A 24528-nucleotide genomic window follows, 5' to 3' on the forward strand; every position below is an offset into this window, starting at 1 on the left:
ACTGAACATTAGCAAGTAATATACTCGGAAGCGGTGGGTGGAGCAGCAGGACCCCAGGAAAATGCCAGCACGATGAATCCAGCAAGCATCTCACAACAGTGCTTCAGAAATATAGCTTCCTCGCATCGAAGATTGTGTCTGAGGTCACTGTACAGCCGGAGGGTCAACCTGGCAGGGCATTAATTGCCCCGAGTGAGCTGCAGAAATACCTGGAAGAAGTAAAGTGGGGCCTGTTTACAGAGTCACCTCTCCAGTTCTGTTTATCCAAAGCTGTGCCCTGTAGCACTGGATATTCTCTATCTGTGGATAACTGTCATCAGGCTTGAGAAACAGAACGACAACCTCTCTTGAATGCAGAGCCTTCAATCAATCAATGAAATGTATTTATAAAGCCCTTTTTACATCAGCCGATGTCACAAAGTGCTATACAGAAACCCAGCCTAAAACACCAAACAGCAAGCAATGCAGATGTAGAAACACGGTGGATAGGAAAAACTCCCTAGAATGGCAGGAACATCGGAAGAAACTGTTAGGTTCTTATTTTTCAGAGTAAGTAACTCATGGACACTAGAGAAGCTTTAACCAAGTGTAATTCTTCCCAAAGGATCTGTACAGCTGTAATTCAGACAGCAAAACATTTCTCACCATCACAGTTCTATACATCCCACTTAAGTCACTCCTTCTTCTCTCCAATCCTCACATCTGTTAACCTTTTCAACAGGAAAAGGGTAACAGGATACCAAACCCTTATTACTCCCTTAAGGGAATCCGTCCTCACTTCCTGACCTCAACCCCTCCTTCACCTAATCCACAGATGTGCATCTGTCTTCCCTATATCAACACGTTGCTCTCCTCTCGTCCACCCAACACATTCCAAAGCCTTCTATCTTTCTTCAGAGAACCCTTAACTTCTGACATAAAACCCTGTCTCTTTTACTCCTTTGATTCTATGCTTCTTTCCTATCATTTATTCAATATCTCAATGTTCAAAGTTTAGCCAATTCCACACAAAACCTAGAGAGGAACCAGGTTCTGAGGGGTGGCCATTCCTCTTCTTGCTGTGCCGGGGGGAGATTATAACAGTACATGGCCAAGATGTTCAAAAGTTCATAGATGACCAGCAGGATCAGAAAATAATTAATCACAGTGTCACGCCCTGATCTGTTTCACCTGTCCCTGTGATTGTCTCCACCCCCTCCAGATGTCGCTTATTTTCCACAGTGTATTTATCCCTGTGTTTACGGTCTCTCTGTGCCAGTTCATCTTGTATGTTTAGTCGAGTCAACCAGTGTGTTTTTCCCCGTACTCCTTTTCTATTCTCTTTTGCTTGTCTTCCCGGTTTTGACCACTGCCTGACTCTGGAATACTTTCCCGCCTGCTTGATCATCCTGCCTGCCCTGACCTTGAATCTGCCTGCCCTTTGGTACCTATTGGACTTTGAACAGGTTTTGACCTTTTGGCTGTACACGACCATTCTCTTGCCTACACCATTTTGGATTAATAAACATTGTAAGACTCCAACCATCTGCCTCCTGTGTCTGCATCTGGGTCTCGCCTTGTGCCTTGATCCTACAAATTGGCCATGACAGACCCAGCAGACTTGGACCAGCTCCGCCACGCTGTCTCCCTGCAGGGAGCCACCATTGGGAGACATGAGGCGTTGTTACAGGGCCTTTTGGAAGGGCTCTGTTCCTTGACGGAATGCCAATATCATGGGTTAAAGGCTATTATGGAGCAAATCAGGGAGTTAGCTTAGAGGCTCCCTGCCACCTCTGAAAAACCCCAATCACCCAGTCATTTCTTCCCTCTGTGGTGAGTTTGTACAGCCTATCCCGGCTCTCCGAGAACCCCGCTTAACTCCTCCCGAGCGATATTCGGGGAATCCTGGTACCTGCCGGGGTTTTCTTTCTCAGTGCTCGCTTATTTTTGAGCTACAGCCATCTTCGTTTCCTTCAGACCAATCGAAGATAGCGTATATTATTATGCTAATGTCGGGAAGGGCACTCTCCTGGGCTATGGCAGTTTGGGAGCAACAATCTGCCATTTGTTGGTGAGAAAGGAATTTGAGTCTCCGGTATCTGGGAGAAAGGCGGCCAGTAAACTGCTTGACTTGCGTCAAAACTCCTGGAGTGTGGCAGACTACGCGTTGATTTTCGCACATTGGCCGCCGAGAGTGCCTGGAATCCGGAGTCTCTTTTCGATACTTTTCTGCACGGATTATCTGAGGAGGAAAAGGATGAGCTAGCTGCTCGGGAATTGCCGGTGGACCTCGACTCCCTTATTGCCCTAACCATTAAAATTGACGGACACCTAAGGGAACGCAGGAGTGAGAGGAGGTCTGGTCTCGGGCACACCCCTGCACCCGCTATGGCTCGTTCACCTTCAAGGGAATCTGGAAGTTTCCGAACGTAGCTTTTCAGAGAGCATTCGAAGCCACCCGAGCGTTCATGAATCTACGACGGGTGAGTTGGATACTCCTGAGCCTATGCAGTTGGGAAGAGCTAGGTTATCAGTCGGGGAACGCTCATGAAGGATGAATAGTAACTGTTGTCTGTACTGTGGAGGGGCAGGACAATTTTATAGCTACCTGCCCTATTAGGAAACCCTTGTCTCTAGTGGGTACCAGCACGATGGTGAGTCACGGAGTTCCCTAATTCCCATGACCCGCACACCCTTTTTGTACTTGTGCTGTGGGGAGACCAATCTAAGTCTCTCCAAGTGCTCATTGACTCTGGGACTGATGAATGTCTTATGGATGCCACTATTGCATCGGAGCTTGGTATTCCCACTCAGCCTCTCTCTGTTCCCATGGATGCTAGGGCACTGGACGGCCGCTCTATAGGGGAAGTCACCCATAGTACTGTGCCCGTTCAATTACGGGTTTCCGGTAACCACAGTGCGACCATTCAGTTCCTCCCCATTGCATCTTCCCATGTTCCGGTTGTTTTGGGATATTCCTGGCTCCAAAAGCACAATCTTATGATTGAGTGGACCAGAAACTCCATCCTGGGTTGGAGCCCATTTTGCCATTCCCACTGCCTTCAAGCAGCAAAACTGGATGTCTCTGATCCCCCGCACCATCCTTATGATTGTGCCATTGATCTTCTCCCAGGCACTACACCACCTCAGGGTCAGTTGTATTCTCTGTCCGTACCAGAGACCAAAGCTATAGAAGAGTACATAGAGGAGTCTCTGGTCTGCATCTCTTGCCAGCGCAGGGTTTTTCTTTGTGGAGAAGAACAAGACCCTTTGTCCGTGCATTGACTACTGGGGACTTAACGACATTACTGTTAAAAATCGTTACCCCCTACCTCTCCTCGGCGTTTGAACCTCTCCAGGGGGCCACCATGTTTTCCAAGTTAGACGTGATCTGTTTCACCTGTCCCTGTGATTGTCTCCACCCCCTCCAGTTGTCGCTTATTAACCAGTGAATTTATCCCTGAGTTTACGGTCTCTCTGTGCCAGTTCATCTTGTATGTTTAGTCAAGTCAACCAGCGTGATTTCCATGTACTCCTTTTCTATTCTCTTTTGCTAGTCTTCCCGGTTTTGACCACTGCCTGCCTCTGGACTACTTTCTCGCCTGCCTGATCATTCTGCCTGCCCTGACCTTGAATCTGCCTGCCCTTCGGTACCGATTGGACTCTGAACTGGTTTTGACCTTTTGCCTGTACACTACCATTCTCTTGCCTACCCCTTTTTGGATTAATAAACATTGTAAGACTCCAACCACCTGCCTCCTGTGTCTGCATCTGGGTCTCACCTTGTGCCTTGATACACAGTGGTTGTAGAGGGTGCAACAGGTCAGCACCTCATGAGAAATGTCAGTTGGCTTTCATAGCCGATCATTCAGAGTTAAAGATAGCAGGTGCGGTAGAGAGAGTGAGTCGAATACAGCATGTTTATCTTCAAGCCTTCTTGAAGATAAACAAGATAATCTTGTTTGGTTGAACAGAAACACACACACACACTTGCGCCCAAGCTGGCTGGCTGGCTGTGAACTGATAGGTTTGTGTTGTATTGCTTATGTGTTTTATTACTTATGTCTTTGCTGTTGCTGAAGCTGTTTTTATTAACCTTATTTGAAGGGGTTAGTCAGTGATACATGTTTAATATTGCATAAACATAACATGTCAAATGTGCCATGACTAAACTTGTTTTTTCTTTAAAAACTGCCTAGTCCTTGTCCGATGACGAGCATATCCATAACATGATGCAGCCACCACCATGTTTGACAATATGGAGAAGAGTGGTACAGTGCCTTGCAAAAGTATTCATAATTTCATGTAATGGACATACACAAAATAGTCGGTGAAGAAAATTGGTGAAGTGAAAAAAAATAACGGAAAAGTGATGCATGCATATGTATTCACCCCCTTTGCTATGAAGCCCCTACATAAGATCTTGTGAAACCAATTACCTTCAGAAGTCACATAATCAGTTAAATAAAGTCTACCTGTGTGCAATCTAAGTGTCACATGATCTGTCACATGATCTCAGTATATATAATCCCGTTCTGAAAGGCCCCAGAGTCTGCAACACCACTAAGCAAGGGGCACCACGAATACCAAGGAGCCCCCAAAACAGGTCAGGGTCAAAGCTATGGAGAAGTACAGATCAGGGTTGGGTTATAAAAAAATATCAAACTTTGAACATCCCACGGAGCACCATTAACCTTTCATTGCTACCCATCCCGGATCCGGGAGCATCCTCATCAAAAAAGCTGACTAGCATAGCCTAGCCTAACGCGACAGGGATATCATATAATATAATTTTCATGAAATCACAAGTCCAATACAGCAAATGAAGGATAAACATCTTGTGAATCCAGCCATCATTTCCGATTTTTAAAATGTTTTACAGCGAAAACACAATATGTATTTCTATTAGCTAACCACAATAGCAAAAGACTCAACCGCATATTTTCAGCATTTTTCTACCGCATAGGTAGCTATCACAAAACCGACCAAATAGAGATATAATTAGTCACTAACCAAGAAACAACTTCATCAGATGACAGTCTTATAACATGTTATACAATAAATGTATGTTTTGTTCGAAAATGGGCATATTTGAGGTATAAATCATAGTTTTACATTGCAGCTACCATCAAAAATATCACCAAAGCAGCCGGAATAATTACAGAGAGCAACGTGAAATACCTAAATACTCATCATAAAACATTTATGAAAAATACATGGTGTACAGCAAATGAAAGATAAACATCTTGTGAATCCAGCCAATATTTCAGATTTTTTAAGTGTTTTACAGCGAAAACACAATATAGCATTATATTAGCTTACCACAACAGCCAAACACACAAATGCATTTATCAGCAGCAAAAGGTAGCGATCGCAAAAAAACAGCAAAAGATATAAAATTAATCACTAACCTTGACCAACTTCATCAGATGACAGTCCTATAACATCAGGTTATACAATACACTTATGTTTTGTTCGAAAATGTGCATATTTTGAGCTGCAAACCGTGGTTATACATTGTGAATATGTAGCATCGATTCACCAGAATCTCCGGAGATATTTTGGACAGTCACATAATCTAATCAAAGAACTCATCATAAACTTTACTAAAAAATACATGTTGGACAGTAAATGAAAGATACACTAGTTCTTAATGCAATCGGCGTGTTAGATTTTTAAAAATAACTTTACCATAACAAACAGCTTACGTTATAGCGAGACAGCGCCYGCAAAAAGGAAGGAAAATAGGACTAAACATTTTCCACAGAAATACGAAATAACATCATAAATGGTTCTTACTTTTGCTGAGCTTCCATCAGAATCTTGTACAAGGAGTCCTTTGTCCAGAATAAATCGTTGTTTGGTTTTAGAATGTCCTCTTCTCCTGTAGAATTAGCAACCTTAGCTAGCCAAGTGGCGCGAAGATGTCCATCTTCACCTAACGGAAAACTCCAAAACTCCCGATAAACGTTGAATAATCTGATAAAACTATATTGAAAAAACATACTTTACGATGATATTATCACATGTATCAAATAAAATCAAAGCCGGAGATATTAGCCGTCTATACCGAACGCTTTTCAGAAGCCAATGCTGATGTCCTTCCCGCGCCTTGGTAGACAAAGGAAATTGTGGTCACGTCATTCCAAGAGCTCTTGTTCGACCTCAGATCAAGCTAGACACCCCATTCCACCTCCCACTGCCTGTTGACATCTAGTGGAAGGCGTATGAAGTGCATGTATATCCATAGATTTCAAGCAATTGAATAGGAAGGCCCTGGAACAGAGCCTCGATTTCAGATTTTTCACTTCCTGTCAGGAAGTTTGCTGCAAAATGAGTTCTGTTTTACTCACAGATATAATTCAAACGGTTTTAGAAACTTGAGAGTGTTTTCTATCCAATAGTAATAATAATATGCATATTGTACGAGCAAGAATTGAGTACGAGGCAGTTTAATTTGGGCACTATTTTTTACAAAGTGGAAACAGCGCCCCCATATTGACAAGAAGTTTTAACTTCTCTGGGAGATGTGGGACGATAACGTCCCACTTGGCCAAAAGCCAGTAAAAATGCAGAGCGCCAAATTCAAATAAATTACTATAAAAATCTAACTTTCATGAAATCACACATGCAATACACCAAATTAAAGCTACACTTGTTGTGAATCCAGCCAACATGTCAGATTTCAAAAAGGCTTTTCGGCGAAAGCAAACGGTGCTATTATCTGAGGATAGCACCATAGTAAACAAAGAGAGAAGCATATTTCAACCCTGCAGGCGTGACACAAAACGCAGGAATAAAAATATAATTAATGCCTTACCTTTGACGAGCTTCTGTTGTTGGCACTCCAATATGTCCCATAAACATCACAAATGGTCCTTTTGTTCGATTAATTCCGTCCAAAATATCCATTTATTTGGCGCGTTTGATCCAGAAAAACACCGGTTCCAACTTGTGCAATGTGACTACAAAATATCTCAAAAGTTACCTGTAAACTTTTCCAAAACATTTCAAACTACTTTTGTCATACAACTTTAGGCATTTTTTAACGTAAATAATCAAGAAAATTGAAGACGGGATGATCTGTGTTCAATACAGGATTAAAACAAACTGTAGCTAGCTTTCTGGTCACGCGCCTCTATCTAACAGTACACTTCAAGTTACTATCTTTCTGGATGGCCGTACTTCTTCATTACACAAAGGAAAAAAACTCAACCAATTTCTAAAGACTGTTGACATCCAGTGGAAGCGGTAGGAACTGCAAGAAGGTCAATTAGAAATCTGGATTCCCAATGAAACCCCATTGAAAATAGAGTGACCTCAAAAAAAAAAAAAATCTGAATGGTTTGTCCTCGGGGTTTCGCCTGCTAAAAAGGTTCTGTTATACTCACAGACATGATTCAAACAGTTTTAGAAACGTCAGAGTGTTTTCTATCCAAATCTAATAATAATATACATATCTTATCTTCTGGGGATGAGTAACTGGCAGTTGAATGTGGGTATGCTTATCATCCAAACGTGAAAATGCTGCCCCCTATCCTAGAGAAGTTAAATCCATTATTAAAATGTTTTAAAGAATATGGCACCACAACAAACCTGCCAAGAGAGGGACGCCCACCAAAACTCACAGACCAGGCAAGGAGGGCATTAATCGGTGAGGGAACAAAGAGACCAAAGATAACCCTGAAGGAGCTGCAAAGCTCCACAGCGGAGATTAGAGTATCTGCCCATAGGACCATTTTAAGCCTTACACTCCACAGAGCTGGACTTTACGGAAGAGTGGCCAGAAAAAAGCCATTGCTTAAAGAAAAAATAAGCAAACACATTTGGTGTTCGCCAAAAGGCATGTGGGAGACTCTCCAAACATATAGAAGAAGGTACTCTGGTCAAATGAAACCAAAATGTATATTTTTGGCCATCAAGGAAAACGCTATGTCTGGTGTAAACCCAACACCTCTCATCATCCTGAGAACACCATCATGCTGTGGGGATGTTTTTAATCAGTAGGGACTGGGAAACTGGTCAGAATTGAAGGAATGATGGATGGCACTAAATACAGGGAAATTCTTGAGGGAAATCTGTTTCAGTCTTCCAGAGATTTGAGACTGGGACGGAGGTTCACCTTCCAGCAGGACAATGACCCTAAGCATACTGCCAAAGCAACACTTGAGTGGTTTAAGGGGAAACATTTCAATGTCTTGGAATGGCCTAGTCAAAGCCCAGACCTCAATCCAATTGAGAATCTATGGTATGACTTAAAGATTGCTGTACATCAGCGGAACCCAATCAACTTGAAGGCGCTGGAGCAGTTTTGCCTTGAAGAATAGGCAAAAATCCCAGTGGCTAGATGCGCCAAGCTTATAGAGACATACCCGAAGAGACTTGCAGCTGTAATTGCTGCAAAAGGTGGCTCTTCAAAGTATTGACTTTGGGGGGGTGAATAGTTATGCACACTCAAGTTTTCTGTTTTTTGGTCTTATTTCTTGTTTGTTTCACAATAAAACATATTTTGCATCTTCAAAGTGGTATGCATGTTATGTAAATCAAATGATACAACCCTCCCCCCAAAAAAATTAACTCCAGGTTGTAAGGCAAAAAAATTGGAAAAATGCGAAGGTGGGTGAATACTTTTGCAAGCCACTGTACTCAGTGATGTATTGTGTTGGATTTTCCCCAAACATAATGCTTTGTATTCAGGACAAAAAGTTCATTTCTTGGCCACATATTGTGCATTATTACAAACAGGATGCATGTTTTTGAATATTTTTTTTATTCTGTACAGACTTTTTTAATGTCATCGAGGCAAATTGTCATGCCCAGGCCATAGAGGCTTTTATTCTCTATTTTGGTTAGGCCAGGGTGTGACTAGGGTGGGCATTCTAGTTTCTATGTTTTGGCCGGGTATGGTTCTCAATCAGGGACAGCTGTCTATCGTTGCCTCTGATTGGGAATCATACTTAGGCAGCCTGTTTTTCCACCTTAGTTGTGGATAGTTGTCTGTGTTAGTGGCCTGTATAGCCCTAGTCGACTTCACGTTCGTTTTTGGTATTTCTTGTTTTGTTGGCGACATTTATAACATTAAAATAAATGTACGTTCACCATGCTGGACCTTGGGCCTGTCATTTCCGTGACGACGTTCGTGACATTAGTATTGTGGAGTAACTACAATGTTGTTGATCTGCCCTCAGTTTTCTCATATCACAGCCATTAAACTCGAACTGTTTTAAAATCACCATTGGCCTCATGGTGAAATCCCTGAGCGGGTTCCTTCCCCTCCGGYAACTGAGTTAGGAAGGACACCTGTATCTTTGTAGTGACTGGGTGTTTTGATACACCATCCAAAGCTAAATTAATAACTTCACCATGCTAAAAGGGAAATTCAATGTCTGCTTTTTTATTTTTACCCATCTACAGCACCACTAGCTGCCCTTCTTTGCGAGGCATTTGAAAACCTCCATTGTCTTTGTAGTTGAATCTGTGCTTGAAATTCGACTGAGAGATTCGACTGAGGGACAATTGTGTGTGCGGGGTACAGAAAGGGGTTAACCCCACTCCCCCCTCAGAACAGCCTCAATTCGTTGGGGCATGGTCTCTACAAGGTGTCGAAGCGTTCCACAGCGATGTCCATGTGGACTCCAATGCTTCTCACAATTGTTTCAAGTTGGCTGGATGTCCTGATCCAGAGTGTTCAGGACCTCAGACTGGTGTCTCAATACGGAAGTGGCCAGATGACGCGGATGCTACACTACAGGACTGTTTTGCTAGCACAGACTGGAATATGTTCCGGGATTCATCCAATGGCATTGAGGAATACCACCTCAGTCATCGGCTTCATCAACAAGTGCATCGATGACGTCGTCACCCCACAGTGACTGTACGTACATATCCCAACCAGAAGCTATGGCTTACAGGCAACATCCGCATAGAGCTAAAGGCCGGAGCTGCCACTTTCAAGGAGCGGGAGACTAATCCGGACACTTATAAGAAATCTCGTTATGCCCTCAGACGAACCATCAAACAAGCAAAGTGTCAATACAGGATTAAGATTGAATCCTACTACATCGGCTCTGACACTCGTGGGATGTGGCAGGGCTTGAAAACTATTACAGAGTACAAAGGGAAACCCAGACACAAGCTGCCCAGTGACGCGAGCCTACCAGACGAGCTAAATGCCTTTTATGCTCGATTCGAGGCAAGCAACCCTGAAGTATGCATGACAGCACCAGCTGTTCTGGATGACTGTGTGATAACGCTCTCAGTAGCCGATGTGAACAAAACCTTTAAACAGATCAACATTCACAAAGCCGCTGGGCCAGACGGATTACCAGGACGTGTACTCAAAGCATGTGCGGACCAACTGTAAAGTGTCTTCACTGACATTTTCAACCTCTCCCTGACCGAGTCTGTAATACCTACATGTTCAAAGCAGCCCACCATAGTCCCTGTGCCAAAGGAAGCGAAGGTAACCTGCCTAAATGATTACCGCCCCGTAGCACTCACTTCGGTAGCCATGAAGTGCCTTGAAAGGCTGGTCATGGCTCACATCAACAGCATCCTCTCGGACACCCTAGACCTACTCCAATTCGCATACCGCCCCAACAGATCCACAGATTACACAATCTCAATCGCACTCCACACTGCCCTTTGTTACCTGGACAAAAGGAACACCTATATGAGAATGCTGTTCATTGACTACAGCTCACCGTTCAACACCATAGTGCCCACGAAGCTCATCACTAAGCTAAGGAATCTGGGACTAAACACCTCCCATCTGCAAATGGATCCTGGACTTCCTGACGATCCGCCCCCAAGTGTAAGACTAGGCTACAACACGTCTACCATGCTTATCCTTAACACGGGGGCCCCTCAAAGGTGTGTACTAAATCCCCTCCTGTATGCCACACGACTCCAACACCATCATTAAGTTTGCTAACGACACAACAGTCGTAGGCCTGATCACCGACAACGATGAGACGGCCTATAGGGAGGAGGTCAGAGAACTGGCAGTGTGGTGCCAGGACAACAACCTCTCCCTTAATGTAAGCAAGACAAAGGAGTTGATCGTGGACTACAGGAAAAGGCAGGCCGAATGGGCCCCCATTAACATCGACTGGGCTGTAGAGGAGTGGGTCGAGAGTTTCAAGTTCCTTGGTGTCCACATCACCAACAAACTAACATGGTCCAAACATACCAAGACAGGCGTGAAGAGGGCACGACAAAACCTTTTCCCCCTCAGGAGACTGAAAAGATTTGGCATGGGTCCCCAGATCCTCAAAAGGTTCTAAAGCTGCACCATCAAGAGCATCCTGCCCGAATGCATCACCGCCTAGTATGGCAACTGCTCGGCATCTGACCGTAAGGTGCTACAGAGGGTAGTGCGAACGGCCCAGTGCATCACTGGGGCAAAGCTTCCTGCCATCCAGGACCTATATCATAGGCGGTGTCAGAGGAAAGCCCATAAAATTGTCAGATACTCCAGTCACCCAAGTTATAGACTGTTTTCTCTGCTAACGCACGGCAAGCGGTACAGGCGCACCAATTCTAGGACCAAAAGACTCCTAAACAGCTTCTACACCCAAGCCATTAGACTGGTGAACAATTCATAAAAATCGCCACCGGACAAGTTACATTGACCACCCCCCTCTCTTTTGTACACTGCTGCTACTCGCTGTTTGTTTGTTACCTATGCATAGTCACTTCGCCCCCACCTACATGCACAGATTACCTCAACTAGCCTCAACTACTTTTTATTTTAACCTACTTGGTAAATATTTTCTTCTTCTTGAACTGCACTGTTGGTTAAGGGCTTGTAAGTAATCATTTCACGGTAGAGTCTACACTAGTATTCAGCTTATGTGGCAAAAAAAGTGTGATTTGATTTGAAATACAGGTGTGCCAAGCTTGTAGCGTCATACCCAAGAAGACTCGAGGCTGTAATCGCTGCCAAAGGTGCTTCAACAAAGTACTGAGTAAACTATGAAATAAAACATTAGGAAACATACAGTAACCAAAAAAGTATTAAATAAATCTAAATATATTTTAATTTGTTTAACACTTTTTGGATTACTACATGATTCCATATGTGTTATTGCATAGTTTTGATGTGTTCACTATTATTCTACAATGTAAAAATAAAGAAAAACCATTGAATGAGTCAGTGTGTAAAAAATGTGGACTGGTACTGTATATTTTAATGTTTTTTTTTAATCAATTAATATATTTGAGTTTAAACATAATATTTGTTGTATTATAGTAATGTAGTAACCAAAAAAGTGTTAAACAAATCAAAATATATTTTATATTTGAGTTTCTTCAAAGTAGCCACCCTTTGCATTGATGACAGATTTGCACTCTTGGCATTCTCTCAACCAGCTTCATGAGGAATGCTTTTCCAACAGTCTTATGCTCAAAACTTGTTGCCTGCTTTTCCTTCACTCTGCAGTCCAACTCATCCCAAACCATCTCAATTGGGTTGAGGTCAGGTGATTGTGGAGACCAGGTCATCTGATGCAGCACTCCATCACTCTCCTACTTGATCAAATAGCCCTTACACAGCCTGGAGGTGTGTTTTGGGTCATTGTCCTGTTGAAAAACAAATTATAGTCTCACTAAGCGCAAACCAGATGAGATGGCGTATCGCTGCAGAATGCTGTTGTAGCCATGCTGGTTACGTATGCCTTGAATTCTAAATAAATCACAGACAGTGTCACCAGAAAAGCACCCCCACACCACAACACCTTCTGCATGCTTCACGGTGGGAACAACACATGTGGAGATCATCCGTTCACCTACCAAAAATCTCAAATTTGGACTCATCAGACCAAAGGACACATTTCCACCGGTCTAATGTCCATTGCTCATGTTTCTTGGCCCAAGCAAGTCTCTTCTTCGTAGTGGTTTCTTTGCGGCAATTCGACCATGAAAGCCTGATTCACATAGTCTCCTCTGAACAGTTGATGTTGAGATGTGTCTGTTACTTGAACTCTGTGAAGCATTTAGTTGGGCTGCAGTTTAGGGTGCAGTTAACCTCTTGAAGCTAGGGGGCAGAATTTTTATGTTTGGAAAAATAACGTTCCCATTGTAAGCTGCCTATTTCTCAGGTCCAGATGCTAGAATATGCATATAATTGACAGAGTAGGATAGAAAACACTCTAAAGTTTCCAAAACGGTCAAAATATTGTCTGTGAGTATAACAGAACTGATTTTGCAGGCAAAATCCAGAGGAAATCCAACCAGGAAGTGACTCTTATTTTGAAAAATCACTGTTCCATTGCCTGACTTTCGTCCATTTAAAGGGATATCAACCAGATTCATTTTCCTGTGGCTTCCTCACGGTGTGAACAGTCTTTAGACATAGTTTCAAGCTTTTATTTTGAAAAATGAGCGAGATTTATCAAAACGCGTCAGTGGATACACGGATGTCCCTCCATTAGTTGATGCGCGCGACACTCGTTGCTCGACATTTTCTTTCTCTCCAGTATTGAATAGTTTACAGTCCGGTTGAAATATTATCGATTATTGATGTTAAAAACAACCTGAGGATTGATTATTAAAAACGTTTGACATGTTTCTACGAACTTTACGGATACTATTCGTCAAGCCTTGATGACCTGTCTAAGGCTGTGGAATACGCGCCAAACAAATGGAGTTTTGTTTATATAAAAAATCTTTATCGAACAAAAGGAACATTTATTGTGTAACTGGGAGTCTCGTGAGTGCAAACATCCGAAGATCATCAAAGGTAAGCGATTAATTGTATTGCTTTTCTGGCTTTCGTGACCAATCTACATGGCTTCTAGGTGTTCCTAATGTTTTGTCAAGTGATCGATAAACTCACACAACGCTTGGATTGCTTTCGCTGTAAAGCATATTTTCAAAATCTGACACGACAGGTGGATTAACAACAAGTTAAGCTGTGTTTTGCTATATTGCACTTGTGATTTCATGATTATAAATATTTCTAGCAATTTGTTTTGTATTTGACGCTCTGCAATTCAGCGGTTGTTGGTGAAAATGATCCGTGCGTCAAGAAGTTTAACTCTAATGAACTTATCCTCAGCAACAGAGGTAACTCTGGGTCTTCCTTTCCTGTGGCAGTCCTCATGAGAGCCAGTTTCATCATAGCGCCTGGTGGTTTTTGCGACTGCACTGAAATTTTCCAGATTGAGTGACCTTTATGTCGTCAAGTAATGATGGACTTTTGTTTCTCTTTGCTTATTTGAGCTGTTCTTTACATAATATGGATTTGGTCTTTTACCAAATAGTGCTATCTTCTGTATACCACCCCTACCTTGTCACAAAACAAGTGACTGGCACAAACACATTAAGGAAATAAATTCCACAAATTAACAAGGCACACCTGTTAAATGAAATGCATTCCAGGTGACTACCTAATGAAGCTGGTTGAGAGAATCCCAAGAGTATGCATAGCTGTCATCAAGGCAAAGAGTGGCTACTTTGAAGAATCTCAAATATAAAATATTTTTGGTTACTACATGATTCCATATGTAGTATTTCATAGTTTTGATGTCTTCACTATTATTCTACAATGTAGAAGATAGTAAAAATAAAGAAAAACCCTAGAATGAGTAGGTGTGTCCCAAACTTTTGACTGGTACTGTACATAAAACAATAGATACTTTTTGTGTTATTAATTAACTACGAAGATTGCCATTTTTCTAGTCACTATAATGAGGGATTCTGTTTTCTACACACAATGCCTGCACTATCATTGTCGGCCTTAAACTTCTGTGGCTTCAATGAGAGGGTGCAGTCGTTCTCCCCTGGCAGCAACCAAGCCAATACTGTCACGATCGTCTAAGGTGGAAACAGTGGACCAAAGCACAGCGTGGTGAGCGTACATACTTCTTTATTTTTAAGATGTCGCCAACAAAACAATAAACATCAAAACGAAACCGTGAAGCCAACGTAGTGCTCACAGGCAACTATACATGGACAACTACCCACCAATACAGGTAGGAAAAGGCAACCTAAGTATGGTTCTAAATCAGAGACAACGATAGACAGCTGCCTCTGATTGAAAACCACACCCGGCTAAACACACAGAAATACAAATCATAGAAAAAGGAACATAGAATGCCCACCCAAATCACACCCTGACCAAACCAAAATAGAGACATAAAAAGCTCTCTAAGGTCAGGGCGTGACAAATACACTGGCAAAGTCAATGGTCACTTCCCCTTTCCCAACCTCATCCTCACAACAATGGATGCCTCCCTCACAACCAACTTTCTAATATGTCTATGTTTTTCCTCTTTTTCTCAATGAACACACTTTATCATGACTTTGGGAATAAAGCAGAATTATTCATGTCTTATTGAAATAAGTACTCTACACCATTAATCAGATAGTGGTAACTGCCACTGATGCTGGCACCGCCTATTAAAATGTATGTCCTTTTAATTTGGCTGCACAGAGCCGGCAAAGTGCAGCACACACCACAACATCCTTTAATAGTCTATCATTTACATTCACTGGGACTGGAGTCAAGGGCATCTGTCGCAGTGCTCAAACCCAAGGTCAGTGAGGCAGGCGTCACCCTGCAACAAGAATTAAGGAACCAGGTGCTAGATTGTAAATGGGTATTTGATCTGGCCAGTTACGCACAGTACTGTATTTAGGGCTGTCCCTGACTAAAAAAAATCTTGGCTGACCGAGAGTCGTCTGTTCTTTCGACCAATCGTCTGTTCTTTCGACCAATCAACATTTTTAAACATGTATCTTTCCATATATAGACACACCCTATGTTTGAATAAAATGAACTATATGTAGGCTACTGAGCTTGTCTGATGCTTTAAGCACTGCACTTAAAATTAAAGACACAAATTACTAAAGAGGGAGCCAGAGATCAATATAGCTAAACCAGAAGAAAGAAACCGGTTCCCGACCCTCCTCCTACTGCCCTTTGCTGCTGGCCTTCGCAGATTCTGAAGTTATGCTCCTGAATGTTGGTAATAGGCTACACCAGAGGTCGGCAACCTTTTCCATTTGGAGTGCCAAGGTATCGAACCATTTCTACTGATCTGCGTGCCAGCTATGATTTTCATATGCACATTTGTGGAAAAGTTGAATTTCAATTATAATAAAGTCTTCATATCTCAAAATCAATGTCATGTGGTTAATCAAAATGATATGTAAATTAAAATTATACAAATCTAAAAGTAACTTCTATTGCCATTGCCAATATGTAAAAATAGCCTACATAAAGCCAACAAATATAAACATTGCAGCCCACAGGTAGAAAATATCCGGGTAAAATATCTTATAAATCACATTGGCTACGCATTGCCATATGCAAGGAACTAGTGAGTCCGGACAGACAGACACAGCTGTAGGCTATTTGCGCAAGGGATAAGAAGTAATCAGGTAGGCCTATTTTAGGACGGTTCCACCGGATCAGGCATTACATTTGTTTCCCTTTTCATACTGAGTGGTTATTCAAAGGGAAAGAGCTGGAAAGATTTTTCAAATAGGCTACATTGAGGAACTATTTTCATTCTCAATGTATGCACAAACAGATTTTGTTTACTTGCTGTTTGAGGCAAAGAAAAAAATACTTTGAGAAGCTCCACGGTGATGGTGAGTTAAGACAAATCAGAAGATTTGAAGTTTAACTCTAATGAACTTATCCTCAGCAACAGAGGTAACTCTGGGTCTTCCTTTCCTGTGGCAGTCCTCATGAGAGCCAGTTTCATCATAGCGCCTGGCGGTTTTTGCGACTGCACTGAAATTTTCCAGATTGAGTGACCTTTATGTCGTCAAGTAATGATGGACTTTTGTTTCTCTTTGCTTATTTGAGCTGTTCTTTACATAATATGAATTTGGTCTTTTACCAAATAGTGCTATCTTCTGTATACCACCCCTACCTTGTCACAAAACAAGTGACTGGCACAAACACATTAAGGAAATAAATTCCACAAATGAACAAGGCACACCTATTAAATGAAATGCATTCCAGGTGACTACCTAATGAAGCTGGTTGAGAGAATCCCAAGAGTATGCATAGCTGTCATCAAGGCAAAGAGTGGCTACTTTGAAGAATCTCAAATATAAAATATTTTTGGTTACTACATGATTCCATATGTAGTATTTTTTCTTATCCAAAGGTAAACAAATCATCGGCCAGAGCGTCAAGTGTGCGCTCTGAATGCTCAAAGGGCAAAACAAGATGGGTGGACAATGCTGAATGGGTGTAGACAAAGAAGAGCTTTTCACTAGATACCAAAACATTCAAAGGCCATTTTCTCAAAAGTGAGTTTACAAGTGTATCAACTTTCAAAGCAGAATTACTTCCCCATTGTTCCTCAACAATGCAGTTTGATATAACATGCTGTAGCTCTGAGTCTCTACTTTTATCCAATGTAAAAAACACCATTTCAAATTTTGCTACATAAGACCGAATCCAGGTGGTGAGTCACATATAGGCCTACATTTGCACGCAGACCAGGTAGCCTAGGTCCTACTTCTATGCGTAATCAGGTGCGTGTCCTTACTCAAGATTGATAGGAGCTTTCCAAACAAAAGTCAATGAATAAATTGACAACTCGTAAATTAAATGCAATAAACCAAAACTTTTTTCTCACAAGTGTAGCCTTATCACAAGTAACAATGATATTTCAATTAAATGTACAATATCAAACGAGATAATATAAATCATAAGACAGTTAAGTATATTCTTCTGTATATCAAATTATATATACATTAACTTAATTTCCTTTAGACTCAGACATTAGTTAGAATCTAAATATTGCACAATGTCCTCATTTGTGGTTGCCTCAACAACAACGATACAATTAGTTTTTAGTTTGTGTCCTGAAAGTGATTTAACTTGGCAATGACAACATGCTCTTGTTCCCTCAGTCATGATATTTCAGCAAAACAAATGGATATTTGAAGACAGAAATGTAAGATATGTCGTAAAAAAACTGAAATGTAGAATTCCAACTATTCAGCACTCTCTTGTGCTCTCTTCAAACAACCTGTCCACTCCTACAATGACAACGGTAAGACTGTAATAATAATATATGAATGCAATAACAGAAATTACCATAACCAAACAAACACTAGATTAGAAATGATGGGAATTAATGCTAGACTAAATGTACTACTTGTGATACTGGTGTGCCATCCCTGGATTAGTCCACTCAGACAGGCGTGAATCAGTCGTCTCGTGTGCCATACATTTTTTTAAATATATTTGCCACTGCTCAACAACTAAAAAATCTTGGTCGACCAAGAGCCTATGGGCCAAACAATCGACCAGTCGACTAAATGGGGTCAGCCCTAACTGTATTACTGCAATGGTCATGCGGCCTTAGAAAGCATTTGAAAAGTCACTGTAAATGAAATACTGTGTCTGTCTGAACTGATATAAAGTCCTGATAAAGAACAACAAATTACATAAACAAGGTGGTGATACATTGCTCCTTAGCCCATGGAGTACACAGGAGAACACAGGCGAGGACAGCTTGTCGACTTCCTGACAGAGACTATCAGAGAGATCTCTGTGTTTGCAGTCTGGGTGAGGTCTGTGGACCCAGTGTGCAGAGAGGACTGAAGGTATAATATTATGTTATTACCAACACATCACTGTCAGACAGAAATTATACGTTAGGAGATGACTGGTTGAGTGGACAGGTTCAGAGATTGACAAGTCCTGAAGACGAGATGGGGTTCACAATCACAATAACTGTCAAAAAAATTAAATACCAACAGTCAACTGAGGCGAGGGGGGTTTGTACTTTTGGGGTTTGTGCTTTTTAACAGATGCGTGCCACTTCAGAAAACAGATGTTGGGATGTCAACAGCCAGAACAGGCTCCACTTGGCTCCAGGAGAGATGGTGGCTTGGCCTTGTGGTGTGAGTGGCAGTAAAAATGAGAGGGTGGGTTTCAAACTCTCCTCATCCAAAGCACATTCACAAATGTACATAATGAATACCAAAACATACAGTCCTCTCTTCTGTGGCTTAATGGAGACTTGACTGCATCCTGTATACCCTAAAACTGAAAATTGCAGACACATCCTTGATTAACATACTCCGTACAGTAGTCTGTCTACTTTCCCACATGTCATCCAGCATTCTGGAGAGCCCAGAGCTACAGTACTGTAGAGAGCTGAAGATGCCTCCACCAGAGCTGCAGTTCTGTTGAAGTGTTGATTTAAATGTCATGTGAAAAGCATCTATGTGTTTAACACAATCGGATATGACACACAAAGAGGGGCTGAAACTTCCTTCATAAACCACCACCAGCTGTGCCACGACAGGCCATGGTGACTCTCTGTGTGTGTGTGTGTGTGTGTGTGTGTGGTGTGTGTGTGTGTGTGTGTGTGTGTGGTGTGTGTGTGTGTTGTGTGTGTGTGTGTGTGTGTGTGGTGTGTGTGTGTGTGTGTGTGTATCGATCCTCCCCAGTACACACAGAACCCCCTACCGCATCCCACAATGCAGTGCCAACTCTCCATCACAAAATAGTGGTCCCTCTCAACAGACCCAGTGCACATGCTTTACAATGTTCTTTACGTCTGATTCTGTTGTTTTTGTGAATGTGTGTGTGTGCGCATGCACCCGCGTGTGTGTTTCACCAAAGGAATGACAAAAAATGTAGGCAAATCTAGCTGAGAGCTCTGGTGTGTCTTTATCTCCGTGGGTAGGAAGAAGCAAAGGTCTAGTCGAAGACCTATCATTCATTTTTCATCTAAGGTTTTCAAACCATACAGTCCATGTCAGCAATAACACACGGGAGCAGATATTTGTTTTGTTTTCTTCCAAAAATAGGCCAAAACATGTCAGTCAACCATTTAGATGTTACCATCTACATAAACTGCTAAGGCATAAACTGAAACATTTGATAAAAAGGATATATAACTGATATGGTTGATGTCCTGTCATTTTGTTTGCAAATACCGTGCAGTTATGGAATAATATTTTTTTTGTCCAGTTCCATTTCTATATTTGCATGAGCGTATGTATAAATTTCATCATTTTCTTGGTCTCCTCTCAAGTATGAAACAGATTTCTTTCAAATGAATTGCATATAATGAATAATAATGTATCATTCAGATCTCATGTGAAATTCAAAAGCTTGTCCTTCAATTCATAGGAGGGCTCGGAACATCCTTAATGAATGGAATATCCAGCAAACACAACCCCAAAACAACCTCAGAAACAAACTTTCTTTATGATTGAAGTTAAATATTAATCATATCCTATAAAACAGACAAATCTCTCCAAAATGCTGCTTTGTCTCTTTCACTTAATTGAATTCCAACACGACCTGCCTGGTATAATATTATGGCATTAAATCAATTAATAATCCTATGAAAAACATTCAATATCCGTCTTCTTAATATATTCAATTACCACATATTTGTTCCTTTTCAGTAACTTTACACTTTGAACAACTATTCTAATGCATTACTTATGATATTGGAATTTATTTTATCATTCTTGTTTCCCTATAAAGGATCTGAATAAAGACCGATATGTTTTAGGGCTGATGCCGATACCAATGTTTTGGGGGGAAAAGGAGACCGATTTTATGCCAATGTTCAGTATACTTAAATTATACTTTTTGGATGTCAAAATGTCCCAATGACAGCCATGTATGCAATAATGAATCAATTATACAATCAATTCGACTTTGTTTTTACCAATCTAACTACAAACCAAAGGTTAATAATTTATTAGAATGGTAAATCTCTATTGATAAATGGGGTAAATCAAGATGTAGCCTAAGCCTACTGACAATACAGGTGAATGCATATTTAATAGGAGTGTTTGCATTCAGTGGAGTATATGGGGCTACAGATGACAAAAAAACTGTTTCCTTTCCATTTGGGACTGATATTATACTACTGATCAACAACCTTTGCATAGAAGTAGCCAGGGGCGGACTGGGACCAGAATTCGTCCCTGGCATTTCTAACACACCTACCCATTTTTATCCTTGAGCCCCCCCACACCGACCCATTTCTTTCCGCAAGGCCCCCACACCGGTCATTTTTTCCCCCATGAGCCACCCATTTTTTGGCCAGTTAATGATAGTTTAATGCTAAAACCCCAAGTTAGGCAGGCCCACTCTGCAAAAAAATGGACCAACCCATCAATGCATTTTCCCGAAATGCCAGATGGCCAATCCGCCCCTGGTAGTAGTCTAATTTCTTCTTTCATAAAATTGCGGGCTGTCCCTTTCAAAAAACAGCACAGACATTCTGCATGCACAGTCAGACTGAGTGAATTTGCCAAATGTTTTAACCAGTGAATTACCAAAGTTGTTGGTGATAACCAGATTTTAAATCATAATATTTTGCATTATGGTATCACAAATAAAGTTATAGGGTAGTGAATTGATGTTAGCCTCAGCTGTAAACTAGCAAGGAAAGATAGCTTTATGTGAAAGCAGAATGTTGTTTAGTACCTGGCCAGCCCAACTGTCTGCCAGATGGCACTATTATTCCTGACTGGCACTGTTATTCCTGACTGGCACTATTATTCCTGACATTGTTTGTCGTGGGTAACAACTAGGTACCTTACTGTGATTGTTTTCAATTAAAATGGTCAAAAAGAAACAAAAATAGCAAAGAGCAATTTCTCAAGCAAAAATGTTGCTAGGACTGGCTGGGAGTGGTCTGAGTGGGAAGGGGAACACTGGAAATTAGCTGTTATTGGCAGAGGGGTTTGGAACTCTCTTTCTTATTGGTCTACTAACTAATTTACCACCTGGTGATTTCACCATTCAGGCCAAAACTCCATCCCCCCAAAACAGGCAGAAATTTCAGGCGGTCTTTTCAAACAGCTTTTACACTAAAAGGCCATTATTATTAATTTCAGAGTATTATTTAAACCTCATAGTGTGGAAATATGTGACTTACCACCTGGATTCGGTCTTATGTAGCAGAATTTTATTATATATATTTTTTTTTACATTGGATAAAATTAGAGACTCAGAGCTACAAAATGGTATATCATACACAACATTTTTTGAGGACCAATGGGAAAGTAATTCTGCTTTGAAAGTTGATACACTTGTAAACACTTTTGAGAAAAGGGCCTTTGAATGTTTTGGTACCTACTGGAGAGCTCTCCTTTGTCTACAACCATTCAGCATTGTTCACACCCTCTTAAGCCAGCCCCACCCATCTCTTTAAGGATCCACATGAGGTCATGTGCTAAACAGTGAGTAGTGTAGTAAAGTTTAAGACTAAAAGTGGTAGTAGCCTACAACAAGGAAAAATTCCAGGTAAACAGAAACTGTCCAGATAATAATATTCTATAAATATTAGATGACGGTTACCCAGACACACTCTAAATTGATGGGTCATGTGAAAGACATGCTTTAACCCCAGCCACATCCAGGGGTGGAAAAAGTACTAAATTGTCATACTTGAGTAAAAGTCTAAATCATTTCAAATTCCTCATATTAAACCAGACGCCACAATTTTCTCTTATTGACGGATAGCCAGGGGCACACTCCAACAATCAGACATAATTTACAAACGAAGCATTTGGGTGGAGTGAGTCTGCCAGATCAGATGCAGTAGGGATGTTCTCTTGATAAGTGTGTGTATTGGACAATTTTCCTGTCAAAATGTAACAAGTCATTTTGGGTGTCAGGGAAAATGTATGGAGTAAAAAGTACATTATTTTCTTTCGGAATGTAGTGAAGTAAAAGTAAAAGTTTAAAATATAAATAATAAAGTAATGTACAGATACACCCCAAAAAACTTAAGTACATTAGACCACTGCCCAAATGCCTTCACACCAGTACATTAGCAAACTTTATATACTGTTACACACGCACTTATCACATAGCATTCCATACATAAGTTAAGGCCATGCAACCTGAGTTGAAACCTGAGTGAAGTGCACATGTAAAGTACATAAACAGATGCATGCGCCATATATTTATGTGGATGCGCCATATAATTATGTGGTGGACACTTGATACGGTCACATGATATTGTTGTGGTATGTCACAAAATCATGTTACGACCACACATATCAACATTTTGCTAAGTCTTGCTAAGTGGATGGGTCTCTACAGAAGGTGTACAGCCAAATGGTTACTTGCATAGTAGCAATATCAGAAATAGATCGTGTCAAAATAAAATAATATACAGTATGTCAAAATAAATAATATACAGAATGTACAAGAACAATATCAATAACGTTTCTGTCTCGAAGAAAGCACCAGTTAGCCTGGAGCTAGCCTCGTGCTAGGCCCTTCTCCCGGCTAGCAGAAGAATTCCATCAGATAATTCCTCTTCTGCCAATTGGCCTGGACCCTTTGCTGCCAACACGGAGCCCCGCCGATCCATCACGACTGGCCTGCCGACGTAATCCGTCCTTGGGGGTTTCAACAGACCCTCCCGTTGCGACGTCCCCCTGAGGCCCATCTGCTAGCCTGCTGCTAGCCCCGGCCAGCTAGCTGTCTGAATCGCCGTGCCTCCAGCTCGCCTTGCTACTCATTGGACCCTATGATCACTCGGCTACACATGCCTCTCCCTAATGTCAATATGCCTTGTCTATTGCTGTTTTGGTTAGTAATTATTGTCTTATTTCACAGTAAAACCTAAAGCCCTGCTCAATATTCCTTAGCTGGCCCTTATGTTCCACCCCCCACAAATGCAGAGACCTCACCTGGCTTAAATGGTGCCTCTAGAGACAAAACCTCTCTCATCGTCACTCAATCCCTAGGCTTGTCTGTACATTATGCCTTGAATCTATTCTTCCGCGCACAGAAACCTGATCCTTTTACTCTCTGTTCCGAACACACTAGACGACCAGTTCTTTTAGCCATTAGCCGTACTCTTATCCTACTCCTCCTTTGTTCCTCTGGTGATGTAGAGGTTAACCCAGGCCCTGCAGCCCCAGCATCACTCCAATTCCCCAAGCACTCTCATTTGTTGACTTATGTGACCGTAAAAGCATTGGTTTCATGCATGTTTACATTAGAAGCCTCCTCCCTAAGTTTGTTTTATTCACTGCTTTAGCACACTCCGCCAACCCGTATGTCCTAGCCGTGTATGAATCCTGGCTTAAAAAAAAAATCAAGAAATTTCCATCCCTAACTATAACATTTTCCGACAAGATAGAACTGCCAAAGGGGGCGGAGTTGCAATCTACTGCAGAGATAGCCTGCAGAGTTCTGTCATACTATCCAGGTCTGTGCCCAAACAATTCAAGCTTCTACTTTTAAAAATCCACCTTTCCAGAAACAAGTCGCTTGCCGTTGCCGCTTGCTATAGACCCCCCTCGGCCCCCAGTTGTGCCCTGGACACCATATGTGAATTGATCGCGCCCGATCTATCTTCAGAGTTCGTACTGTTAGGTGACCTAAACTGGGACATGCTTAACTTCTTTATGATAGGGGGCAGCATTTTTACTTTTGGATGAATTGCGTGCCCATAGTGAACTGCCTCCTACTCTGTCCCAGATGCTAATATATGCATATTATTATTACTATTGGATATAAAACACTCTGAACTTTCTAAAACTGTTTGAATGATGTCTGTGAGTGTAACAGAACTC

General features: G+C 41.6%; 1 protein-coding gene across 3 annotated transcripts in view; it reads right to left on the bottom strand.

The window, feature by feature from the left end:
- Positions 1–24528, bottom strand: part of LOC111968153 (fragile histidine triad diadenosine triphosphatase) — a 333296-nt gene that overhangs the window by 111394 nt on the left and 197374 nt on the right. The window lies entirely within an intron of this gene.

This window comes from Salvelinus sp. IW2-2015, linkage group LG1, assembly GCF_002910315.2.
Source record: "Salvelinus sp. IW2-2015 linkage group LG1, ASM291031v2, whole genome shotgun sequence".
Lineage (NCBI taxonomy): Eukaryota > Metazoa > Chordata > Actinopteri > Salmoniformes > Salmonidae > Salvelinus > Salvelinus sp. IW2-2015.